Here is a 5,911-nt window from a genome sequence, read left to right as displayed (position 1 = left end):
GTGATCTCTCCAGAGGGCTGAGGTGAGGGCTTATTTTACGGTACATGTCAGGCTTAAGGTTTGGGTTCTGGAGTCAGCTGATTTTGTGGGTCTGGCTTAGCTTTTGGCTCAGCATCCCATTCTAATGCCCTCTCCTGGACATGTAAATGTCAGGGGGAGTTTCTGGGTTCCTCATTGAATAATTCTGTGTAAGTCATGAGTCCCAAACCCATTCTTTCCTCAAACGAGGTGGTGGACCCTTTAGGTTCAGAGTCCTGGCTAGGGATAGGAGTAGGTCGAGGAGGGTGGCAGCTGCCAGGAATGCAGTGACCTCTCCCGTGGGCTGAGTGAGGACGGGTGTTAAGCAGTGTGTCAGAGTTTGGGCTCCGGAGTCTGATGATGGCATGGGATAGGCTTAGGTTTTGTTAGAATCCTGCTCTGCCTCTCTGTTCCCACTATGAAAATGTCATGATGGAAATTTATGGGTTCATCCCTGAATAAGTCTGTGCCAGTCATGAGCTACACATCTGTTCTTTTCTCACGCCTCGGTGGTGGGCCCCCTTAGGAAAAGAGCCAGGGATAGGGTTAGGGTTAGGTCCCAGGAGGTGGCAGGGATCACACCAACACCAGTTCAGTGATCTCCCTGGAAGGCTGAGTTGAGGGTGTTTGTGAGGGTGCAGGTCAGGCTTAGGCTTGGGGTTATAGGGCCAGGCAATGGTGTGGGCCAGGCTTCGGTTTGGCCTCAGGATCCCCCTTGTGCAGCTCCATCGCAGCCTTCGGAATATCATGGTGATTATCTGTGTTCCTTGCAGATTAATTCTGCACCCGGCCAGTCATGGTCCCCAAATTTGTTCTTTCCTCAGACCTAGAGGTGGACCACCTGAGGAAAAATCCTGGACTAGGATTAGGGTTAGGTCCCTGGAGGTATTAGAGCCTGAACCAACACCAATTCAGTAATCTCTCTGGAGGGCTGAGTCCAGGACTCCAGTTAGGGTGCGGGACACCCTTAGGGTTTGTGGGCAGGGGAGAGCCAATTGTGTGTTCCAGGCTTAGTTTTGGCCCTGGGTCCCCTTCAGCAGGTCCATTCTGATCCTGGAAATGTCATGGAGGACTCTTGGATTCCTTCTGAATGATGGTGCACTGGTCATGGGACCCAAATCCATTCTTTCCTCTGATCTAGGAGGTGGAATCCCCCTTGGGGCAGGGCCATGGCTAGGAGATGTCAGAGGCCGAACAACCAATCATTCAGTGTCTCTCCGGAGGGCTGAGTTGATGACATGTGTTAGGGTGCAGGGTGGGCCTGGGCTTCAGGCTCAGGGGGCAGCCTATTGTTTGGGCTAGGGTTAGGTTTCAGCTCAGGATCCCTATCTACAGCTCCATAGCAGCCGTGGAAATGTCATGGTGTAATTTTGGGTTGATTACTGAATAGTTCTGTACCGTCGTGGGCCCCAAATTTGTTCTTTCCTCAGACCTAAGAGGTGGGCCACCTGAGGAAAAATCCTGGACTAGGGCTAGGGTTAGGTCCCTGGAGGTATTAGAGCCTGAACCAACACCAATTCAGTGATCTCCCTGGAGGGCTGAGTCCAGGACTCCAGTTAGGGTGCGGGACACCCTTAGGGTTTGTGGGCAGGGGAGAGCCAATTGTGTGTTCCAGGCTTAGTTTTGGCCCTGGGTCCCCTTCAGCAGGTCCATTCTGACCCTGGAAATGTCATGGCTGAATAATTATGCACCAGTCATGGACTCCAAAGTTGTTCTTTTCTCTGTCCTAGGAGGTGAACCCTCGTTGAGAAAGAGACTGAGCTAGGGTTAGGGTTAGGTCCCCTTAGGTGTCAAGAGCAGAGTCACTGGCGGTGCAGTCATCTCCTCGGTGGGCTGAGTTGAGGTCACGTGGTAGGCCATAATTCAGGCTTAGGGTTTGGGTTCTGGAGCCAGAAGATTCTGTGGGTGAGGAGTAGGGGTAGGCTCAGCATCCATCCCCTCCTGCAGCTCCATCCTGGTCATGGAAAGGTCATGGCAAAATTCTGGCTTCCACTCTGAGATATTCCCCATTGGTCACTGGCCCCGAATCTGTTATTTTCTTGGACCTCAATGGTGAGCCCCCTTAGGGAAGAGCCCTGGCTAGGGCTTAGGTTAGGGTTAGGTCCCCTGAGGCACCCGGAGGTTGAACCTCCAGCAGCACAGTCTCTCCAGAGGGCTGAGTTGGGGGCACTTGGTAGGGTGGGGGTCTGGCTTCTTCCTTGGGTTCAAGGGCCAGCCTGTGGTGTGGGCCAAGCTGAGGTTTGGCCTCACTATGCCCCTTATGCAGCTCCATCCCTGCTTTGAAAATGTCATGGCGATTTTCCAAGTTCCATGCTGAATAATCCTGCAGTGTTTTGGGCCCCAAAATCCATTCTCATGGTGCAATTTGGGGTTGGTTACTGAATAGTTCTGTACCAGTCATGGGCCCCTCTATCATTTATTCCCCAGACCTAAGAGATGGGCCTCTTTAAAGCTGGAGCCTGGCAAGGGTTAGGGCTAGGTCGAGGGAGGTGGCAGTGGCCAAATCACCAGCAGTGCAATGAACTTCCTGGAGGGCTAAGTTGAGAACGCGGGTTGGGATGCATGTCAGGATTAGAATTTGGGCTCAGGGGCCTCCTGATAATGTGGGCCAGGGTTAGGTTTTGGCTCAGTGTCCCTGTCGGCAGCTCCATCCCAGCCATGGAAATATCATGGCCTTATTCTGGGTTTGTTGCTTGATAATTCTGTGCCAGTCATGTGCCCCAAATTCATTCTTTCTTCACATTTGTTAGGTGAAACCCCTTAGGGTTGAGCCTTGGTGTAGCTTATCCGCTGAGGAGGCTGGACAGGTGGCTTTCCCATCCAGGGCAGCCCATGGGGCCTTACACCCTTGTTGAGAAGGTTTTCTGGCACTGGTTTCTCCCAAGCTCCTCCTTCCTCATAAGAGCTGAGAATGCCCCCTTGGTTCATGTGGGTGCAAGCCCAGAGCCTCCCAGGAGCCGGGAGCCAAGGTTCGCTGGGTCTCTGCAACCTCCTATCTTTGGAGGACTTCTTATTTTTGAAGTTTACCTCATCAGGTTCCCTCTCCTGGTTTAGCCACTGTGGGCTCGCTTGTTTTCCTGTTTCACACCTTTGGTTCATTTCATTAACTTATTAGTGATGGGAAATCCAGGGTTCTTGTGTCAGAGCCAGGTGCTCTCATGGGCATGGCCTTCCCCTCCCCCACTGGCAGGCAGTTTCCCAGGAGCCCCATGAAGGCTGCTCTTCCCTGACTGAGGGTCCTGGGGTCTCCTTGAAGGCCCTTGATTGCTGTCGCCCCCCGGATCCTCCCTAAACATCACCACATGTCAGTTTGGTCTTTCAGAATGTTCCCTCATGCTCACTTCCCTGTTGCCAGTATAGCCTGGAGCCCAGAATTAATGATGTAACCTGGCCCCCCCCCAATCCTGGGAGATTGATTTCAGGACAAATCATTTACACAGATAGCGATGTAGAAGATATTCTATTGGTAATCTGCCTTCTCAAAGAGAGGAATTTTGTTTGTAAACTTCAGACCCAGAAAATGACCGTTCTGCCAGGGAGGACAGATCTGTCCTCCCTGAAGCAGAACGCTGGTTCTCTGGAGCCTGCCAAGCTGTGTGCCTGTGCTGGACGCCATGTGCTCAGTGAAGCTAGAGGCCCCAGAGGAGACCGCCATGAGCCTCTTGCAGACGCACTGGACCAGAAGCAGGCCAGTGTGGCACTGTGTCCAGAAGGGGCCGGTGGGCCCCTGACCAGAGAAGCCTCCAGGCCTCCCTCCCTCTTTCCATGGTGCAGGGGGCAGAGCTCACAGGCTCACTGGGCAGTGCTCTTCTCTTGCAGGGCCTGGGATGAGGGTGTGCAGCATGAGAGAGAGAGAGAGAGGGAGAGAGAAAGAGAGAGAGAGAGAGAGAGAGAGAGAGAGAGAGAGAGAGAGAGAGAGGAGAGAAGCTAGTTCTGAAAGTTTCCGTCTCCTCCCTGTGCCTTCACAGTGAGAGAATGAATGTTCACTCAGCATTGTGCCCACTGGGAAGAAACATCACCAAGGAGAGCCCCTTCCACTTCTGCACAGGGCACACACTGTCTCTTGTTTCTCTGTTTCTCAAGGGTGTCAGGGCCCCTGGAGAATCTGTCGGGACTCCACTGTGGGATAAATTGCTCATCTCAGCGTTCTCAGGCAGTGGCACTTGCCCTTCCATGCATGCCCTGATGCCTCTGACGCTTGAGCCCTGCGTGCTGCCCACACACACACATTTGAGAAGGGCTGGTTTAAGCTGGCGCTGGCCACGAGTCCAGGCAGTGCAGAACCTTCCCCCAGGGAACACATGAGCCCATCCATCTTCTCCCCATGGGGACGGAGATCTTTTTTTTGGGCACCCCATCTGCCCTTAATGAGTAGTGAGTCCAAGGCCAAAATGCCCAGAGATCAGATCCTGGCTCCCAGACAGCACCTCTTTGCCATGTCCTCATTTAGTGGAGGGCTGAGAGAGCTTTGTGGGGTCTCTCTTATACGGGCCCCACTCCCATCCATGGAGGCTCCATCCTCCTGACCTAAGCAACCCCCCACAGGCCCCACCTCCTAGCAGCAGCATCTTGGGTTTCGGGATGCTAACATGACTATGGGGGGCACACGACCATTCAGACCATAGAGGGATCGCATCTCCAGCCTCATTCCCTGCTGTCTCATGAAGGGGTCTCCACCTCCCATAGATTCTCCCTTTGAAGTCCCAGAGGAACCTGCCCTCTGTTCCCTCTAGTCATGTCTCCAAAGCCACAACCTTCCTCAGTAGCCTCCCTGTTGACAATCAAGGTGTTGCACTGGCATATATTTCAGGTACAATGTAGACCAGGTGTTCATCTGAGCACTCAGGAATGTGCAGGTGTGCTGCGAGCAGGCACACTTGTCCCCATGACTGTCTGATGGAGCCAGTGTGTGCCATTTGGCCCAGACCCTTCTGGTTGTGGGGCTCCTGCTCAGACTTGAGCTCTGGTCCCCACAAGGAGGAAAGGGTAACGTGACAGAGAGAGACTGGATACACGAACGTTTGCACCCCTGGGATCAGGCAATGTGCTCCTTCGGTCTCATCCCTTCTGCTTCTCGCTGTGCCGTTGGAATTTTTGTAAAGAGCCTTCTGATTCCAGCATGCTAGTTTGGTTGATGAACTGTGTGGTCCGTGACCTCTGGGATACTTGTCCGGCAATGCCCCTGGAGGAGATGAAGCTGTGTCTTCACCACCTCCTTCAGCTGCAGCTCCTGCAGGTGCTCCAGAGGTGGAAGGAGACTTCCTGCCTGCCTTCGAGGGAGCGTGTAATTACGGAGGCAACTGGCCTCAGCAAACAAACCCTGTGCTCTTCTCCTTCTGTGAGTCAGACACAGACCGGGGCTGGCCCAGAAACAACTGTTCCTCTGGGTCCTCAACCTCAGGAGATTCAATGTCATCTGGTGTGTAGGGCTGTAGCCTCTGTAAGATCAAACATTTTGGCTAACAAGAGTCAGGTACAGCCAGTTGCTCACATACGTGCGTGTGACCATGTGACATGTGTGTGGATCACTCAGACATCCAGGAGGCCCTAAGTGGCCACACCCCATCCAGACAGACACGTGATGGCATGGCTTTGTGTGCAGGTGCAGTCTTCAGGCCCGGCCTCGTGACCGCTTGCTCTCTTCTGTGCTGTGCTCTCCACAGTGAAGCTGCAGGGAGGCTGGACCATAGACCATGGAAGGGAGGAGGTGGTCGCTCTTGCAGGAGAGGCATGCTGGCAGCAGTGGCCTGAGCAAGAGATGGGGGAACTGTGAGCAGTGAATCCAAGAAATAAAAAGCCAGTAGATGGGGCAGGTGGTGTCAGGGCTGCTTCCTCGGGAACCTCATTGTTTTTCTGTTCAGTGAGCCATGGCCCGGCCTTGCAGACATGTGTG

The sequence above is a fragment of the Suricata suricatta genome, chromosome 12, assembly GCF_006229205.1.
Source record: "Suricata suricatta isolate VVHF042 chromosome 12, meerkat_22Aug2017_6uvM2_HiC, whole genome shotgun sequence".
NCBI classification, from domain to species: Eukaryota; Metazoa; Chordata; class Mammalia; order Carnivora; family Herpestidae; genus Suricata; species Suricata suricatta.
This window is presented reverse-complemented; position numbering follows the sequence as displayed.